General features: G+C 40.0%; 1 long non-coding RNA gene across 1 annotated transcript in view; it reads right to left on the reverse strand.

The window, feature by feature from the left end:
* Positions 1–281: 281 nt before the first annotated feature.
* LOC113911678 overlaps positions 282–21,955 on the reverse strand; it is an 82,435-nt gene continuing 60,761 nt past the window's right edge. The window contains exon 3 of the long non-coding RNA XR_003516569.1: positions 282–647. This is a non-coding gene — a long non-coding RNA (uncharacterized LOC113911678). The remainder of the gene's footprint in view (positions 648–21,955) is intronic.

The raw sequence follows: 21,955 nt of genomic DNA on the forward strand, positions 1-21,955 counted from the left end.
AAAGAATCATGTCTCTTTCTACATAAATTCTCCATTCACAAAAATGACAACTTCCAATTTACAGCCATATTAATGTAGCATCTTTAGAGTCATTTCTTTTACATGATTATAAAAGCCTAACACCCCACACATTTTTTGTTTACTAGGCAACTCTCTCCCAAGGAAACAGACTATTGCTAAATGAATGAAAATTGAAATCTTTTTTATTTGGGCATTATAAATTCTAACTCACATTGAGATGAAGACAGATTACTGTCTCCATGCAGAGGAGGGGGTAAAAATAAATGCTTTTTTATGTAATGTCACATTTAGAATTTATCTCTATTTTATAATCAAGGGAAACTATGCACTTCACGGAGAATGCTGGGGTAGAAACAGAGCCGGCATTAGACATTCTCCATTCTTGACTGTTTCTGTTTTTGTTTCCCGGTACTATTTCTTTCTGTGGTGCATCGTAGGAGTAGGCAGTCGTCCTCTTCATCATTCTCATCAAATTTCAGTGTAGACTTCTAGCAAAAGTGAATAGGTGTAACTGGGTAATTCGATACTTTGCAAAATGTGCTCTTCCCTTACCGCTCTGAGAACAGGATCCTTGGCATAGTGAGTTCATGGTATCCATCAGGAAAGGGGGCTGGAAATTCGTCTATCTTAAAGAAGGAATGCAAAGGCAAAATAGTTTCTGGCATTCAAAACTGGATCATGCAGCAATCCAGGCTATTTTCCAAATACCTAGTCCCTCCCTGCTTCCCAACTAAGCCTAAAGGGTCCATTCTCACGGTTTTGTCAGTTTAGTTTGTTAGTTGCTTGTTTTGTTAAGTGAGGTTAATATGAAAGTGGATGCTTCATGGAAGTAGGATGTCACATTAGGGGAAGTAAACAAAAGCTTACTCTTTCTTAGTCCCAGGGAATTGCAGAAAGGAGAAAGAGACCAAGAGAAAAAGAATCCGTCCGTTAAACATGTATGCTGAGGACTCCTTTCAGTGAACTGCATTAAATCCATGATTCTCCAACCTTAATGTGCCTCAAATCAACCTAGAAGACTAGTTAGAACAGTTGCAGGGCTCCACCCCCAGAGTTTCTGATTCAGTAGGTCTGAGGTTGGACTGGAGAATCTGCATTTTTCACAAGTTCCTAGGTAACGGTGAGGCTGCTTCTCCAGGGACCACACTTGGAGAACTGGTGTTGAATAAATGAAAGTAATACCAACGGCATAGGAGTTTATCCTTGATTTTCACATAGTGCCTTGGAAAGAGATCACTTCTGTGGCTGACCCTTGCTGAAACCTGGTGTGCCGCCAAACCTTTCCAATTCACCCCGCATCAGGAGGGACACATAAATCACACCCTCTTCCCATTGAAACAGGGCATCCCTTTACGGAGAGAAACAGGATGGAGGGGTACTCCAGGGACTGAGAATTTTTTCCTAGAAAGACATGTTGCCCAAGGGACTGTTTAAATTTCCAAATCAAGCTATTCTTAAATCACACTGGACACACCGTCAGGTTTCTTTCGCCTTTATTTCCCTTTCTAAATAGCCATGTCAGGCTTCATAAGGCCATCTGCTTATCCTTTTTCTTTTCCCACTGGCTAGCATGTGGGCCCAGTTGGGATGGTGGTGAGCTACCTTCTGCAGTGTGAGTGATAAAAGGCAACATCTTCAAGAATGGCAAAGCCACAAATTAGAAGGAGCCTCAGTCCCAGACACTGGGAAGCCAGTTATTGACCGTGGATTTTACTTGTTTAACTCATCATATGTTGGGCCCACTTGATACCGTAGTCTGACCTGTATCCCAACCAATACAAATGGAAGGAGAGGCAGGAGCTGTGTGAGAATACACACATTCGTCGCAGCGCAGTGTTTAAACTGTGCAAACATGGTCCACTCTTTCCACAGTGATGTTTAGTGCCTCGTCCAGGGCTTTAGTTAGATCAGTCCTTTAGTGCTTCACTCTTCTTCTGATTTCCAGTTTCCCTCTCCTTTTTTTTTTTTTCAAGATTTTACTTATTCGAGAGAGAGAGAGAGAGAGAGAGAGAGAGCGCGCGTGTGCACACAAGCAGGGGGAGGGGCAGAGGCAGAGGCAGAAGCAGACTCCCCGCTGAGGAGGGAGCTGGGTGGGGGACTCGATTCCAGGACCCCGGGATCATGACCTGAGCCTAAGACAGACAGTCAACTGAGTCACCCAAGTGCCCCAGTTCCCCTCTCCTTCTTGACAGTTCTTTGTCTATCATCGTTGCATCTACTGAGGTCTAGCACTCTATATAATTTCACCTCATGCTTTATTAGTATTTCTTCTACAGCTTCTTTAACGTCCTTACAAATGTCTCAGGAATGGGGCACCTGGGTGGCTCAGTCGTTAAAGCGCTGCCTTCGGCTCAGGTCATGATCCTGGGGTCCTGGGTTCGAGCCCCACATCGGGCTCCCTCCTCTGCGGGAAGCCCGCTTCTCCCTCTCCCACTCCCCCTGCTTGTGTTCCCTCTCTTGCTGTCTCTCTCTCTGTCAAATAAAACAAACAAACAAAACAAAAACAAATGTCTCAGGCATTTTTAATACCTTGTAAGAACTTTTGAATATTTGAGTAATAAATACCCAAAAGAATACACTTGTTTTAAATTGTCATTATCAACTTTTCACTTCTGAGTTCATAGGTATAATTTATGAACTTATGAATTAACAGATATTTTCATTTAGATGATAATGTGAAAATTACATTCAGCTGAACCTTAGCACAGCATACCTAAAAATATATACATATATTTATGATTTACTTATATGTACACATTTATTTCTATTTATTTACATACATATTCCCCTGAACTTTAATTTACCCTTATGTGTGTATATAATAGACACAGAGATTGACAGCTTCTATTGAATAAAAAATTCTATAAAATACACTCAAATCCCTATTCATTTAGTAGTCAAATAGTTTAATCAAGTTTGTCTCTTTATAAACTCAATAGGCATTCACATAATGTTTAATATTCTTAAATTTGTGTTTTTGCCCCCAAATACTGTATTATTTGTTAAAAACAAACAAACAAACAAAAGACCTACCAGGCACTGGCACTCAGACTGTAGGACCCATATCAATATTAAGGTCCTATTCAGTCCTGATTGTATATCAATTTTGAAATATTTTTGGTGTTTATAGAAGTCACAACTCAATCAATTGCTAAAAGCAGCCAGTAAGTACTCTTTGAATTCCTTTCTGAACTGTCACATCACTGACTTGGTTTGGGCAAGGTTAAACAATTTGAAAAGCTAATATACATCACAGTTCATCTTCCTCCTGGGCCAACTAATATAATACTATTTTGTACCTCCCTCCATTCAAAGCACCAATAGTCAGGCAGTTCTCTTTCCAAAGAAACCAAAAAAACAGAGCTTTAAAAAGTAAAGTAAGTATGGGCACCTGGGTGGCTCAGTTGGTTGAGCAGCTGCCTTCAGCTCAGGTCATGACCCCAGGGTCCTGGGATGGAGTCCCACATCGGGCTCCCTGCTCAGCGGGAAGCCTGCTTCTCCCTCTGCCTGCCGCTCCCCCTGCTTGTGCTCTCTCTCTCTCAAAAATAAATATATTTTTTTAAAAGTTAAAGAAAAAGGGGCTCCTGGGTGGCTCAGTCGTTAGGCATCTGCCTTCGGCTCAGGTCATGATCCCAGGGTCCTGGGATCGAGCCCCATATAGGGCTCCCTGCTCGGCAGGAAGCCTGCTTCTCCCTCTCCCACTCCCCCTGCTTGTGTTGCCTCTCGCTGTCTCTCTCTCTGTCAAATAAATAAATAAAAATCTTAAAAAAAACGTTAAAGAAAAAAGTAAAGTACTCGGAGCATCATCAATACAAAATTATACAAACATGGCAAATTTTATTTAAAACATTTTAGAGTGCTTTCAAATGTAGTTTCCTAAGAAGGGAATAAGTGTATATATTCTCTTAAGCTCTAATGCTTCAGGAAACCACAAAACAATAATTTTATCAGCTGAGCCAGCTACTGATCATATTGACGGGATTAGAAGCCATAACTAGGAGACTGAAACAATGAGCATTTGTGACCAGCTACAGGAACACAGCAAACCCAGAGACGTATGCATTCCCTGGGAACCAGTGCTTAAGACAGAGCCAGTAGTCCGATGTCAGGAGGGCGGGCCATTGTGAGCTCTGCAGCACACATCTGCAGGAGTTCAAAGCAAGTCTTGAATCACATAGAAAACAAAGGCCAAAGCAAGGCACAGCATTAAGAAGCCCCAAGACAAGAATTCAGAATCATATATATAAGGCGCATCACAATGTCCTGCCCATTGGTCATCTGAGCGGATCTAGTTGCAACAAGCATACTGCGTAGTAGCTGCAGGTAAATCAGTCCCAGCCATTCCTTCTACCATAGTGGCCTCCCAGAGACTGGGGACGAAACATGCCATTCGTCTTCACCACTAACCATCAGTTGGGGCTTCAGGAGAAAAACCAGACTGCTTATAGACTAAATAAAGAACTTATATTTTCTCTTTGTGTCTGAGCTGTAGTGTGAGTTAAATTTCCACCCTGCTACATTAGCCATCAGCTGGACTTCAAGCAGAATCAAAGGGCAAAGAGAGTCTGAAATTAGGCATGGGAATGTCTAGCTAGCCAGAGAAGTACAAAGAGACTAAATGAAGCACACATACACACCCCTTTTTTCTTTTTTTTACAGCTTTATTGACATAACATTCACATACTGTATAATTTACCCGTTTAAAGTATATAATCTGACGGCCTTTAGTATGTTCACAGACTTGTACATCCATCACCACAATCAATTTTAGAACACTTTCATTACCCCAGAGAGAAACCCCCACAGCCCTACCCCATGCCATCACTCTAGGCAACCACTAATCTACTTTCTGTCAGTATGGATTTGCCTATTTGGAAATCTCATATAAAGAGAATCATAAATATGTGGTCCTTTATGACTGGTTTCTTTCACTTAGCATGTTTTCAACATTCATTCATGTTATGTCATACATGTATTAGTACTTCATTCCTTTTAATTATTGAATAATATTACATTTAGTGGGTTTACCACATTTTACTTATCCATTCATCAGCTAATGGACATTTAGGTTGTTTCTATTCTTTGGCCATTATGAATAATGCTGCATGAACATTCATGTACAAGCTCCTGTGGACAAGTGTTTTCATTTCTCTTGGGTATACCTCTAAGTGGAGTTGCTGGATTGTATGGTAACTCTGTGTTTAACTATTTGAAGAACTACCAGACTGTTTTCCAAAGTGGCTGCACCATTTTCCATTCCCATCAGCAGTGTATGAGGGTTCCAATTTCTCCATATTCTTGCCAGTTAGTTCTTATTATCTGTCTTTGTCATTATAACATTCCACCTCCTATTTAAAAATCTCAAACAGATCTTCTGGATCTTTGGATCTAGTAACCGAACCAGTTCCTTGGTTAGCAAAGCCCACCTACAAAAAGCAAAATTCTTGGGTGCCTGGGTGGCTCAGCCCGTTAAACGTCTGACTCTTGATCTGCACTCAGGTGTTGACCTCAGAGTTGTGAGTTCAAGCCCCATGTTAGGCTCCATGTTGGGCTTCACGCTAGGCATGGAGCCTACTTTAAAAAAAAAAAACAGGCAAAATTCTAAGCACACACATGCCTAATGAGCAAGCAGGAAGAAAAGGCCATAGGGGACCCAGGGGACCCAGTCCCTTCTGACTATAAACACAAAGGAGGTCTGGATTGAGATTGCTTCTAACTGAACTTGTTCGAGGCATGACTAGGACACGATATGTAGGTGAGAGGAGATAAGCAAAGGTTGGGACTTCACTTGACAATTCAATGGAGAGGGGAATACGGGGCCATTGCTAAACTCAGACTATTATCTTCTCTCCTCCATTCCTAGTTGATATTTTTCCACCAGAGTACATACTAAAAACCTTGGGGATCTCCTCTACCTTTAAAGTTCTGTGATTCCATGACTTTATTCCTGTAAGGACAATTTAAATGGATCGTGCAAAGTATGTCTTTTAAAAAGAGAAGGCTTTATCTTAATGAGATTCAGTTTAAGTGTTCTTAATGTTTTTACTTTTCATACACCTGAAACTAACATAATATTGTATGTCAACTATACTTTGATTAAAAAAAATTTACTTTTAATGTTTCCTGAAGCTTGTTGAAATATTATAACTCTATCTATAGCATTAGTGTTTCCTAGAAGTCACTAAAAATTCCTATAAGTGTACCTAAGAAAAAGGTGAATATAGTTAAAAGGGAAATAATACATTTATTCCTTGGAAAGTACACTGATTACTATTTAGCCAGTTAGAGAATTGTGTTCTTTCACCCTTGAGAATTGTGCCATGGAGTAAATTAATTTCTTCGAATTGCAATATAATGACCACATCTGAAAATATAGGAAAAAATGAAATAGAAGGATGGAGGATTCAAAATAAGGAGAGCCATTGCCAAACAAAATACCAACCAACCAAATTAGAATATATTACACATGCTCTTCCTTATGTAACATGGAAGGAAATTGCAATTATTATTTGGTTAATAAGGCACTTCCTGGGCCCTAAAGTTACTAGTTCTTCACTTCAACATACATTTGTTGTGTAACTGCTGTGAGCCGGAAACCTTGTTAACTGCCAAAATAAATAAGAAGGTCTCTGCTAGCAAAAAGCAACAGAGAGCTTGGCCTCTGCCAGGCAGATGCAAACACACTATGCAGCTGCAATCCATTCTATGGCTATGAAAGGAAAGAAGCAGAGTGGAAATGGTGAAAAGGAGTGATTTACACCTAAACTGGGGAAGGAAGGGAAAGAGGAGAGGGAGGACAAAGAAATAGGGGCACAGGGAACATGACCAGTGAACCTGGCTTTATAAGGAGTGGGAAGGATTTCACCAAGCAGAGAGAGACAAGACATTTGTGAAAACATTCTAGTGGGAAAGCAAATATTTTGGAAACTTATAAGGTTTAACCATAAGAAAATGTCAATAGTCAACCATTTGTGGCCTATAAAAACAGCACATTCACATAGTTCCAACTCATACAAAACAAAATAATCTCCATGAATGTGTAGGGTGAATGTTTAGGACTTGTAGAATTAGAAAAGAAGTTGGGGTCAGAGTAGGAAGAGCCTTGAATCGCCTTCTAAGGTTTCAACTTTATCCCATAGGTGATGGAGCAGTCAATTCACAAAAGAACTTTTGACAAATGACCAATAAATGTATTTATTTTTTTAAAAAAGATTTTATTTATTTATTTGTCAGAGCGAGAGAGAAAGAAAGAGAGAGAGAGAGAGAGAGAGATACCACAAGCAGGGGGAGTGGCAGGCAGAGGGAGAAACAGGCTTCCCGCCGAGCAGGGAGCCCGATGCGGGGCTCGATCCTAGGACCCTGGGATCATGACCTGAGCCGAAGGCAGACGCTTAACCAACTGAGCCATCCAGGCGTCCCCCAATAAATTTATTTTTAATGTCCAAAGAATTTTAGGCTTCAGTGAAAACTATATATCATTTTCAATACCACAAACAAAAAAATTTTAACGATAATATTCAATGCTATTAAAGACCCAGGGAAACAGGATGCTCTCATACACTGCTGTGTGCGTACACTGGAATAATCTTTCTGGAAGACAATTAGAATACCCTTTGACTAAGCGTTCTAGGACTTTATCCCAAAGAGAGTCATGGATATTAGAAAAAAAAAAAGTTTAGCCACCAAGATATTCTTAATGTCCAACAATAGCAAGTTGGTTAAACCAATCAGGAATCATCCTTATAACTTAACACTATGTAGCTACTTTAAATATTTAGATGAATATTTAGTGACATGGAAGTGCTCATGAACTTTTGTTATGTGAAAACATTAGGTTAGAAAACAGTACATGTGTCAGGCAGGGCTCTGAAGAACTAGGTCAGCTGACCACGTTTGAGTTTCAGGGTCCCCATTTAAAGTCGTGTAGACCTTGAGCAAGTAACCTAGCCTCTCTGTAACTCAGGTTCAACATCTGCAAACTGGGGATAATACCAATACGTGCAGGATAAGTTGTAAAAATTAAATGAGGTAATACACACAGAGCATACTTCATACATAAATATATTTTGAGATTTGCCTGGCATATAATAAGCACTAAGAGTTGGCTGTTGTTAATATTGTTAGTATTTGTTGCCAGTAAGTTAAGTCAACTTTCAAGCTAATTCAAGGAGCAAAGGTGGAAAGACAAACCACTGGGCAAGAACCACACCCAGAGCACTCCGAAAAACTGGTCCTGTGAAGTTATGACCGCGGCGGCCAAGCACCAACCTCATGATCTGCAATCCAAGTCATGGATGCTGGACACTGCACCCTGCCACAGAAGAGCTGTCTCTCCTGCCACTGGAGACCGGATGCAGCTGCCACTGCTGCTGTGCCCTGGCCAGAACAGATTCTGCGTCATCCCTGCGGCTTTGAGTCACCAGCTCTTGAATCAAAGTCGAGAGAGGATGCATCTGCTTGGCTGCACCAGGTCCCGAGTTCCCAGATGTAAGAGAGGTCAAGAAGAGGAGCAGTGAGCACTCTGATCACATAGAGAAGGTAGATTCTACTTGGTAAGACAAAGTCAACACACTTCGCAAATGCATTCATCGAGCAACTAAAGAGAGAATAAATGACCCCTCTATGGTTTTAAAAATATAAATAAAGCCTGAATATATTTATATGCAAAGAAATAACGGACTAAAAGGATATATCTAAGTGTTAATGATTGTGAATTGACCATTAGGGCTGATTTGAAATTTTTTAAAAGATTTTATTTATTTATTTGACAGAGATAGAGAGAGAGAGAACAAGCCGGGGGAGCAGCAGAGGGAGAGGGAGAAACAGACTCCCCACTGAGCAGGGAGCCCGATGTGGGGCTCGATCTCAGGACCCCAGGGTAATGATCTGAGCCGAAGGCAGACGCTTAACTGACTGAGCCACCAACGTGCCCCGGCTGATTTGAATTTTTTATCTTCTGTCTCTGTAACTTTCCAAATCTTCTATGATGCAGAAAAGACGTTTTTCTCTTTTAAAGCAAGACTAGGCAAAATCAGATCTCCATTTTGAAAGAGAATTAAGTATTTCTTAGATATGACCATGGGCTGGGAAGTGAAAGACTATGTTCAAAGGCCGTTGTTAGCCGATAGCAGGCCTCTGCTACTCAAAATGTGGTGAACAGACCAACATCACCTTGACTCAGGAGCATATTAGAGACGCAGAACCTCAGGCCACATTCCTGATCTACTTAAAGCAAAGAAGAGGATGAATCAAGAGATACTTTAGAAATATAAGCAAGAAGGGTTGACAACTGACAACGTAGAAAAACTCATAAACAATTACAAACCTTAGAAATACTTCCAAACTTGGAAGAAGGCAAAGCTATTAACAGAAATGGATGACTGGAACCAGTATTAAAGGAAAAGAGATAAATGTAGTTGTAGATATGTAAGGTTTGAGACCTCGAAAGGTGGCCAGATGGATATGCCCAGTCTGGGACATGCAGAACTGAAAGCCAGTAAGAAATATCAAGATTGGGTTTACAAATTAAGAGTCATCTAAGAAAAGGAGCTAACAAAAGCCATTAAAGTGGTTAAGAATATGCAAAGCAAGAGAAGAAATCCAAGCAAGATCCTCTGGTGATACCTATATTTTGGAAACAGTGAGAAAGAGAAGTCAGAAAATGGGTTGCCAAAACTAAGATCATCAAGAGATTAGAGTGTCAAAGAAAGCAAAGGACAGATGTTTCATTATTATTCAATTCTTTCCTCCTTTCCCGACAAACTAGGAGTGGTTTATACAATTATATTTAGACTATAAACAGGACAGTGATGGATTAATCATCTTAATTCTTGAGATATAAAATGGCCAAAATATTAGGAGGGGGGTAGAAGAGGAAAACATTGATACCTTGGATGTCTAGTCATCAGAAAAGATCCAAAGTTTTCTGGCTTTTGAAAAAGTTTTGATGAAAATTTTACAATTTTTACCATGTTGCAAATCACATAAGACCATGTCTTTGTTTCATTCATTCATTTATTCATTCAGCAAACATTTACTGAACAGTTACTATGAGGATACAGTAGTTAACAAAACAAACAAAACCCTTTGCCCTCATGGTGCTTCCATTCTGGAGGGGAGGCAGATAATGAACAGAAGAAACAAATAAACATATTGTATGTTAGATGGTGATAAGCATTGTGGAAGGAAGGGATGTAGGAGTGGGGTGAGAGGTGCAGTTTTAGAGGAGGCAAAAGGGAAGACCCCACTGAAGAGATGAACAGATCTGAAGGAGGTGAGGAAGCTATTTCTGCAGATACCTGAGGGAAGCACATTCCAGGGCAAAGCTGAACTGAACCTTGTGTGGTCTAGGAGGCCAGTGTGGCTGGATGGAGGGAGTGAGGGGGTGGGCAAGAAAAGAAGACCGGGTAGGTAAAGGCCATCGGAGGTTTTTGAGGATATAAATGATATTATCGGACTAGGATTTTAACAGAATCATTCTGGCTGCTATTTTAAGAACATACTGAAGTAGGAAAAGCAGATGGGTGGCTATTGTAAATACCCAGGCAAGAATAACAGTGACTTGGACCAGGTACCTTTGACAGTTTTCTCTCTTTTCAGATAACTACCTTTTTATTCTTCTAATATATCATACTAAAGTGAGAGGGAGGAGGAAGTAGAGACTATGTATGTCGCAGAGAAAGGAATACAAATCTCTCAATTCTTCTAGTTACATAAATCTAGGTATTTTCACATTTATCTTCAGCCACCCAGACCAAAATGTGTAAGCAACTTAAATACTTAAATTTTATGTAAATATTTAATATGTTTAAATAGTATGTTTGGATCTTCTATATTATTACAGCTTCAAGGAAATGTTTAAAAAAAACATTAAAAACCATTATCATCACCATGTCAATAAATTTATATTTAGGCCAAGGTAACAATAAAAGAACCTGATAATTTATTTTAAAGACATGAGCAATATTTTTGAAACATAGAGTCACTGAATAATGACTAGTTCTGAAAGGTGTAATTTTAAACCTTCCACTCTTTCAATGCTATAATTAAAACAAAAATGAAAGTGAGATCAGAGAGTACACACACAGACCTGGGTCACACTGGGACATGTAATTTGCTTTTTCTGTGGATATGAGACCAAAGGCTCCATTTATTTGCTAAAGATTTAAAAGGATAAACTGATTATTTCTTATTTTAAAATACAAAGGCAACTAAGTCAAGTTAAATAGTAATTGAGAGAAAAGAGTTGTCAACACTGTATTAATATGACCCTGGCTCTGCAGTGGCTTACTGTTTACAAAGCACTTTCACTGCCATTATCTCATTTGAGCCTCACAATAGACCCATTAATATCATTGTTCTTAATTTATAGACTCAGAGCTTCGGGGACTTACCCAAAGGCACTCAACTATCTAGCAAGTGCCAGAGCTGGGAATAGAATCCTAACTTCCCAGACTACAGCTCTTTGTACTATGTCAACCTGTGTTCTTTTCCAGATACAGAAATTTGGGAATGTTTTTCTCCTGCAGGAATTATCCTGGTCAGCAAGACCAAAGGTGGAGAGCAGTACCTAGGGTGAGGTACCAGGGTGGGAAGAGCAATCTTACGGTAAATTCTGTCATCCTCATTTAATGTTAGAAAAAGCAAGGAACAGAGCCTTGCTAAGTCAAACACTGGCTCTTCAATTACTCAGGGGCTGGTGTCATTTGGGCTTACCTGGTCTTTTGCACTATTTCTATTTCCGTTATGGCTTGCTTGATCTCCTGGCCTGCTCTTTAACACCTCCACCAGAGGGCAGGCAGGGCAGGAAGAAGAGCATTGGTAACTGGTTTGCTCAAAAAGTTGGAAGAAAACTTAGGACATTATCTTAATTTAGATTTTTAGAGTCTGCTAGATTACTCATGCAAAATTTGCCACTTTTCTCCTATGTGGACCTGGAATATTCAGTGCAGTAAAATGATTTCAGAACTAGAGAACAGAGGTTTGTTATACTTCTTTATATTTCCACTACTGGTTTTTCTAAATGATAAATGTAAAATGTTAAATTTTTAACAAATACAACACTTAAAACCATTTGGGGAAATAGATGGGCAATGAACAAGAACAATTCACAAAAGAAGAAATGCAACTGGCGATGAACATGGAAAAATGTTCCACTTCACAGGCAATTAAAGAGATAATATTTGAAACAAGAAACTGCCATCCTTCATCTGTCAAGGTAATCAATATTAAAAACGAGAATTATTGGTAAGGGTGTGGTGAGATGGGCATTTTCATATACTGTTAGTGGAAAAGTAAATCGGTACCATCTTTCTGGAGAGAAATCTAACCATTTAGACAGATTAAGCCTGGCAGAAGAAAATCGGAGTAATTTCCTACTACCCAAGCTGGAACTAAAATCTGGTTCTTTTTCCTCTAATCAAGTGAGCCCTCACATGGAGAATACAGACGTATGATACATGATAGAAAGAAAAACAAGTTTTGTGCCACCACCTCCCCGCTGCAGACTCAGTGACAGGGAAAGAAAAGGGTCCCTACCACAGGAAAGAGTAAGGGCTCAAACTCTTACCACCCCAGGGAAGAGGCAGAGCTCTGGCAGTGGAGAGAACTGGGAGCATCTGAAAGCCTGTGGGTCTCCCAAGATCACAGGATTTGCCTCATCCCCACAGGAAGAGAAAAGTAATGCTTTCTGCAGGTTTCAGCAGCTGTAGCACATCACACTGACCCACATCCTACCTATGCCAGGTTGTACCAGACAGACAGGGCCAGAGGGCTCTGACGTTTATGGGACTATTGAGATATATTTGTATATCTTTTCAGTAATGGTCAGGCATGCTTGCACTGGATCAGCCATGCACCCTCAATTACACTGCTATGAGACTTACAGGTCAGGGGAACCTGAGTGGCTCAGTCGGTTAAGCCTCTGCCTTCGGCTCAGGTCATGGTCCCAGAGTCCTGGGATGGAGCCCTATGTCTGGCTCTTTGCTCAGCGGGGAGCCTGCTTCTCCCTCTGCCTGCCACACCCTCTGCTTGTGGGCTCTCTCTCTCTCTCTCTGTCATATAAATAAATAAAATCTTAAAAACAAAACAAAAAAACGACTTACAGGTCAAATACATTTGCCCCTAAATTCAAACTACTGGACTGCTAACAGACTTGCTCAATCTTGCTTATAACTTAACATCTACTAGCTCCAGCTAATTTAAGAGATAGCCTAATGGTGAAAAGGAGAAAGAGTCTCACTGTAACAGGAATGTGCTTGGAAGGCCCAGGCCCTACGGAAAGAGAGATTCTCCCAAGTTCTAACTATAACTCATCACAGTTTATAATAAGAAGAAACTGGAAACAATCTAAATGTCCAATCAAAAGTGTGGTATGCACCCATTAACTATTTAACAAAAATGGAAAGTGTTTATTCTACAATAAGAAGAGACGGAACAGAGAGGTTCCAGGTCCCCATAGGCAGACTCCATCCTGCACCTGCCACTGAATGCGGATATAAGATGAACAGAACACCTGAGTACCCTAAAATGAAATGGTAGCAGGCAGATTGGGAAAGAAGAAAGTTGTGGTCCTGTTGAAGGAGCCCAGAGTCTCCCATTTTCTCTTCCCTCCAGTGCCTCCTTGCTTGGACTCACGCTAGCCTGAAACCAGTAGAAACCAGGCCTGGACAGAGAGAACGCCAGAAGGCTCTAGCTCTGGCCCAAAGAGCAAGCATGGAGATCTCTAATGCTCAGAGAAAACATAAGAAATCACCTAGGGTTTTTTTTTTTTTTTAATCTCCCCCCCCCTTTTCTTATTTCTTTCATGCCCCACACTCCAAGCAGCCACAGTGCAGGGAGCAGGGGGCCGTGGTGCCTAAAACTCTAAGGGAGGGGATTATTTACTGAGAAGGGAAACCAGTGTGAGGTTCTGTATCAAGATTGGAACAGTGGACCTGGTATGGGCAAACTGCCTGCCAGAGATACCATGGGGATCTGTGACGGGCAGTTAGAAATGTAAATCCAGAACTCCGAGGAGCGGTCTGGGTTAGAACTGTAAGTCTGTGAATCATCTGCATTTAGAAGTGATTTAAAGCTAAATACTCTGGATGTTTTCTCCTTATGACTGAGCTAATTACTTATGACTCCTAATTACTGAGCTTTTCTTACAGCATTCTTTAGTATCTGTTTCACTGAAGAAGTAAATAAACTGATTATTACAATTCTAAACATGGAGTCTATCTTACCACTGGAAAAAATAGGATTTGATTTAGCCCTAGGATCTGCGCCCTGGCTCCTAAGTGAATGGTCTTTAGACTCTGCTTGCATGCTCCCTAAAACAATATAGTCCCTTGCATATTTCTAAATTTGCACCTAAACTTTTTTATCATAAATTTAAATAGTGGCAAAGGATGTGATTTCTGGTGTATTATAACTACTGACATGTTTAAAATTAAACTATTATGTGACTCTTAAATATAATCCAGGAATGTAAGCACCAGAGAGGTTTGATCCCCACATCGTTAAAAAAAATACACATGAGGGCACCTGGGTAGCTCAGTCAGTTAAGCGTCTGACTTGATTTTGGCTCAGGTCATGATCTCCGGGTTGTAAGATCGAGTCCCATGTCAGATTCCATGCTGGGTATGGAGCCTGCTTATGATTCTCTCCTTCTCTCCCACTCAAGCTCTCCCTCTCTAAAAGAATATATATATACATATATATATATATATTCTCAGAAATTTCACATCACATTTTCTCCTTGAACTCATATTTCCATTCCATTTTCTTCACAAAATTTTATCCTAATATGCCATATTTTGATGCTTGAAAATCCTTGATTGATCATTCTATCATAATTCTTTACAACACAAATACGCATGCACACTGAAATATTCTCTGCTTCTATAATGCTGTTATTTTTTTCTTCTGTAGTTACTGTCACAGTAATTAAATGACAACACTGATCAAACAACACAAATGACACATTTAAGTAAATGGTAAATACAGGTTACCATATTAGTGTAAGCATATCTTTTAATAAGGCAATGGGGCCTTTTTTCAATTAGTCTTTCTATCTGTGGGTTAATATTACTTTTGCTAGAATCAGACTTACATTTGACTTTCTTTTTTAATATAAGTGTTGAAGAACTTAGTCACATGCATGAGAAGAAGAGACTGAAAGTTTTATTACAGCAATGACCTACAATTATTTGAAATCCTTTAGGGTTATATAATTGAAATCACATAGTAATGAATCATAAAAGTTATTCTTTAATGAATCACCAGCTGACCGCTCAATTAGTTCCTCCTTTAATTTTGTTGAAAGTAAAGAACTGAAAACCTCCTGAGTTTCAAAAGGATTATTATAATTACTCCCCCCCTCCCCATCCACACCAATAATTTGAGTTGTCTTCTCGTCTGACTCTTCAGAGGTTCTTCCACCCTACGGCAATGTGCCACTGTAACATCTCCAATGGGAGGGGAGGCCCTTTCATAATGTGGGAGGTGCAGGGGAAGGGATTATGCAAGGGGCAGTGAGAAAAGAGAAAGCACCACACCTCAAGGATATCTTCAGGCAGATCAATTTTAAGGGGAGTGAAGGAAGCTGAAGATCCAGAAACAACGGGATTCCATTCAGTAAATCTATCTTTAGGCCCTTGTGCTTCGTAGAAATCTTGCGCACCCTCAATTGGTTTAGGCTAGCTAGCATTCCTTTCTTGCATCATGCCCTATTCAGGGGTGGAGGAGGGAGAGGTAAGAAAGAAAAAAGAAATCCACGAGGATTTTTGGAGGGTTGTGTGAAAAGTCAGTGTGATCCCTATGGATAAGGAAAATTCCTCAGGGACAGGGATTTGGGAGGTGGACAGAGGAGGAAGGAGTGGTAGGTGTCCCTAGGTGGAGTAGATCAGGGACTGTACCTACCCTCCAACCCCAAAAAGTGGGAGTCCCTTGAGGTTAAGACCTCTCCTTCCTGAATCAAGACCCTGGGACTGCATTTCATTTATTCAACAAACATTTTTTAGGCACTTTCTATGTCAGCCTCTGTGCCAGGCCCAGGGATACAAAGACCTTTATACTCTCGGTCTTCAAGGAAGCTGATCAGGATTCAGCTTCTTCACTGAGGTGCTCTAACCCAGCCAGCCACCCTCCCTGCTTCCTACCAAATGCTCCCTACATCCTGAGATTTCTCCCCAAATCCCTGTCCCCTATTCTACCACTACCAAAAGCTATGTTCGTTTCATTTCTTCCATGCTTTCTCATTTAGAGTGGGCCCTGACACAGTGAATGATGCAAGTGGATTACAGCGAGTTACAGGGGGATGCTTGAGATAGTTAGCTCTTCAGGCCCTCAATAACTCAGGGTGGTGGGGGGTGTTGAGACCTAAGCGTTAGGAGGCCACAATTCAGATACCTCTAGGCAACAAGAAGCTTCTTTCAGTGTGCTGTACAAATGTTATCATATTTTTATGTGTGCTCTGGTGTCAAATATGTTTTATGAAGTTATGAACATAGGTCTGTCTCAGCAAAAGTCCAAATATGCTGCCCAGAAGCTACATCTGTCCTACACACCCCTTTGGTTTGGCAGATACAGTGTTGACAATTAAAAAGTAACTTATTTTCAACATTAAAAATTTTCACATAAAAATCTAGATATCTGACTTCTCATGAAAAACTGCTATGAGCTATAATCTCCTTTTGCAGCACTCAGTTGGCAATGAGTCCTAGCTGCCCCCTTGAGATAGGGTTTACCCTTCCACTTTATTTTTTTTAAAGATTTTATTTATTTATTTGACAGAGAGAGGGAGAGCACAAGCAGAGCAAGTGACAGGCAGAGGGAGAGCAAGGAGCCCAATGTGGAACTCGATCCCAGGACTCTGGGATCATGACCTTAGCCAAAGGCAGACGCTTAACCGACTGAGCCACCCAGGCGTCCTGGCCCTTTCACTTTACCTGCTTTTTCTCACCCACACTATTTGTATGCCCTCCCCAATTTCATCATCACTTGAGCTTCTCTCTACCGTGCTAGAATACAGTTGGCCCTCATGCTAACTTCAGACTTACCATGTGTGCACACGAGCAAACAACGCCTGCTGTCTCAGTAACAATACCCTCAAAAGTAAATTTAGAAATGCAATTATTATTAAAAAAATAATACTTATGCATTAGAGAAAAATTTTAAAAATGAAAGGAAAATTTATGAAATCGGAAATCTTGCTACCCTGAAATAGTGTTAATATCTACCTCAGAATGCATTTTTCTGATTTTTTTCATATACAAGCCTGCACAGATACATATGTAGTTCCAAGTGGGCTTGTATTTTTGTGTACTTCAAAGCTATTATTATTTTCCTTTGTGTTTAAAACCACAGGATTTGTTCCATGATGATGATTTTCTATTGATAGAAATCATCTACTTCTAACTTTACTGTTCAATATATTACATACATTGAACCTTACATATTTTATTCGATATAGAACTTATTACATGCATTAACCTTACATAACATTTTTAACTTAGCTGAAATTGGTTTAAGCTTCTCAGAGAGCACATTAAATGTTTTGGAACTTAGTTAAAATCTACCACTCTGTTCTAGTAGAGAGCAGTATGCTATCACTTTTGTTTTCACTAGCTCAGATGTCTACAAATAGCCAATTTCAGATAATTGTCAACTGAGTACGGCCTGTAATTTTACCATGTTTGTGTGCGTGTTGAGATGTAGCTGGTTAAAAGACTAGAGTAAGGACCAAACACCTCTTCTCCCTGGCCCTCTGATGCCCAGGAACTAAATCAGCCCCTGGACTTTGAGAAGAAAAGAGAAGTCCAAATTGAGCTTAAGTTTCTGTCCCCTCTCATTCTGGCCTTCCTATTCGGGTTATATAGAAATTAAGTTCATAGAATGACAGGCATATAAAAAAATAAGGAAGTATCTCCTGGATGCCCAAGTGTATGGAGATTTATCCTTGCTTTGCTTGTTTTTTCTCCCTATGAAAGCCTACTGTTTGGGGGCTTGCATTTTTCACAGGATTGCATTGTGTACATTGTGGACATATAAATAAAAATTCTAATCTTTTTATTTATTATTTGACAGAGAGAGACACAGCAAGAGGGGGGACACAAGCAGGGGGAGTGGGAGAGGGAGAAGCAGGCTTCCCGCTAAGCAGGGAGCCGGATGTGGGGCTCGATCCCAGGACCCTGAGATCATGACCTGAGCCAAAGGCAGACACTTAGCTGACTGAGCCCCCCAGCTGCCCCAAATTTCTAATAATTTCACAGAAGCAGCTGAAGAGGTATAATCAGTAGTTATCTCTTCTGTTTTAACTGGAATACATGAAGTTTCAGAGATTTAAATGCCAGTGATAACCATAGCTTGAGAGAGGTGAAATCATGAATTCATGAAATGATGATGGAGAAGGAGAAGGCTTCCTTTTCTTTTCAAGTAAAATACAAGAGTATCAGTAAAGGTTTTTGTTTTAGCGGTTCTTTTTAGTCAAGGAGAAAATAATGTTTATTCTGAGTTATCTGTACTGTTTTGGGCCACTTTTCAGTTGTATATCATAGCAGCTTTGGTAGTATTAAATATAATGTGAATCTGTGTCATAATAATCCCATTTTAAAGTTGCTCCTCATTAAAAAAAAATGAAGTTGTTCCATGTTGCACTTTACTTTCCTGGATTATTTATACATTGGTTATTTTAACATACATTTACAGAATGCCTGCTCTGTGTCAAGCACTATGCTAAGTGCTGAGGGAAAAGAGCAAACGAGACAGTTCTTCCCTTCCAGGAATCTCGGTGTAGAGAGACTGACAACTGCACTACGATGCAGTGATGAAGTGCAATTTATTTGTTTTCAAGATTTTATGTATTTGAGAATGAGCGAGCGAGAGAGAGTGCGCGCGCGCGCACACTAGTGGTGGGGAGGGGCAGAGAGAGGGAGAAGAAGACTCCCGACTGAGCAGGGAGCCCCACGCAGGACTAGATCCTGGGACCTCAGGATCATGACCTGAGTCAAAGGCAGACACGTAACTGACTGAGCCACCCAGGCATCCCTGAAGTGCAATTTAGAGTAGAATGAATCTGCGATAGGGCATGCATGGGAACACACTGGTGTTAACACCAACCTGAAAGAGTGATTCAAGATGAAAAAAGGAGATGGTGGCTGAATCTTAATGGATGAGTAAGAGTTTCCCAGATGAAGACAGGACGAAAGTCATTCCAAGCAAGAGGAGCAGTATGCGCAGAGAAGTGTGATGAGAAAGCAAGGTGAATTTAGGGAACTAAAATTTGGTTCAGCATGACCAAGAAATGAAGCTGGAGAGTGGAAGAGTGCCGGAAGGTGAGGCTGAAGAGAGGGGCAGATCATAATGAATCTTTTATGTCACGCCGAAGGTTTGCATTTTATTTTCGAGGCGATGGAAATTCACTGACGGCTTGTTAAAAGAGGAGGGTCATGATCAGACTCATGTTTGAGAAGGTCAGCTTGTTGACAGGATGGAGAATCAATATTGGAAACAGGAAGAGCAGCTGAGAGCTGGTGTCATTGTCAGGTAAGAAAGGATAGCGGCGTGAGCCTACGTAGTCACAGTGAAGAAACAGAAAAGAGGATGCAACTGAAGATATTTGGGACAGAGGGTCTGTGAGAACTGAAAACTTCCCAGATGTATGAAATGAAGGACTTCCTGATCACGGACATGAAAAACGCCTGTGAAAATGTTTGATCTCCTGTATTGGTGCAAAATTCAGATTAAAACACCTAATACTCATTCTTATTTTTGAGTCCTGAAGCTTTACGTGAAAATCTTTTCATCCTCTTGAATAAAAAAGATTCTGATGGTCTCATTTCAACCTTCAGGACATCTTTTTCCGAATCATAAAACCACCATTTGTTGAGAAGGTGACAAAAAAATGGGGATGTGGTTCTTTAGAATAGCAGCAATTTCACATCTCTGTCACCACAATCTATTACACCTGTTCATACACCCACCTCCTGTCATTATTAATAGCCTTTTGCTTTCTCCATTTTCCATTCAAACCTGATCTTTAAAAAAATAGGCTGACTACCAGTTGGGTGAGTCACTTTCAAAGTCATTCTTATGATTAGTGGGTTTCGGTTCTCAAATTTGTTTTAAATAATGAGTTATCCTAAATGTCCAAAAATGTGGTTGAGTAATACCATCAATGCATCTTAAATGTATCAGAAGGCGGCAAGGGAATTGTAATGCAATATGAATTTAAATTTAGGACTCAAGTCATGTACTATGATAAGTGTAATTTGAAGGAAAATGTAATAGCTAATGTCAACATGCATAAATTTGAATCAAAGGGGAAAGACACTGCTTAATAGACTTTATAGTTACAAGTTGTAAAACATAACATTGTATTAGTCAGAAACTTTGCAAGTTTACTGATTAAGCTCATTATCATATGAAATATATTAATATGCTTTTTATTTGAACCACTTTTTCTCCATATGCCCTTGAATATAATGATAAATTCCTGTTGTTATAACAAAATACTTAGATTAGAATTCTATTACCAGTGGCACTTAATGGTAGAACTAAATAATTATGGGAAATGGAGTTTGGGAAATTTCTGTCTCCACTAACAATGATATGAGACTCAGAATGTCCAAGACAGAAATTTGGGCCTTGGTTTACACAATATGTTCCTGTAACTTGAATTTACAGAAGAAACCATGGAGATTATCTTGCTTAACCCCCTAACATTAAGGAACTGAGCACCAGAGGATTATTTGATACAATTAATGAGACAAAACTGGTTGGTAGTGGCCCTAGAATCTAGACCAGAGCTCTCCTCAAGCATTCCTGCCTGTCTTTTCCATGACCTTATCACTGACTTAGTTGAATCAGAGAATTTCCAATTACAGAAGGAAATATTTTTCATAAAGCTAATAACCAGCCTCTAAATTATACTATATTTTATTTAAATTCTGATTTTCATATCTGTATTCAGGGTGCTTAAAGGAAAATAAACTCAAATAATTACAGGTGTCAAATTTGAACTAGACGAGTTTGGAGGTTGTGGGAAGACACAGCCTGAATTAATCAAAAGAATGAAGTTTTTTTAAACTTAGGAGAATTCTTTCTTTGGACTAAAAATAGCAATAAGTCAAAGCTGACCCTGTCTTGCTCAGAGATCAGAAATTTTGTGTTAATAACTGGATATGGATGAGAGGTGATCAGCATATGACGAGCCTAAGCTGAGTTGTTCCACACAACCCTACATCAATGGGGTCCAAAGCCCAGCCAGCTTTTATTTTAATTTGTGATTTTCAGAAGTTCTAATGATGATGTTACTACAATCACGAAAAATCTGAACAAAGAGAAAGTGGAGGCCTGGCCAGAAACTGCATCAGGGGCTTTCGATGGAGCCCCAAACAGGTATATTCTCTTCTTTCTACCTCCTTGTTTCTTCCTATCATCATGAACTACAGAAAGAAATGGGAGAGACAGTCATGCTAAGGACATGACATGTAATAAGAGTCCTGGGAATGTGCTGGGAATCCTGGGCTTCATATGCAATATTCAGTTGGAGTTACTTGATTTCTGGCCATTAAATTCTTTTTACAAATTTGTGTTGAGAGTGCTAACAATTGAGGAACAGTTGGCCGCTCATTGGTATTCATTTTCACATAGGTTGGGTGGGGCCCTCTGCCAAAGGAAGTTCAAAGCAATAAAACAATTACTCAAGTCCCTGTGGCTGAGCCATTGTGATCCAAGAATCAGGCTGCCCATTAGACACACTTATGTTCAGAATCCAAGTCACACTGATAAGTCCTTTCATAAAATGGTGGCTACTCCTAGTCAATAAGGGAAGGGAACTGACATTTGGACACCTGCAATGTTTTACATGTTTCCGCATTCTCACAACAGCCCTCTAAGAAACGGATTACCCCACTTCACAAATGAAGGAACAAATTCTGAGAAACGAAGA

This window comes from Zalophus californianus, chromosome 12 (assembly GCF_009762305.2).
Source record: "Zalophus californianus isolate mZalCal1 chromosome 12, mZalCal1.pri.v2, whole genome shotgun sequence".
NCBI lineage: Eukaryota > Metazoa > Chordata > Mammalia > Carnivora > Otariidae > Zalophus > Zalophus californianus.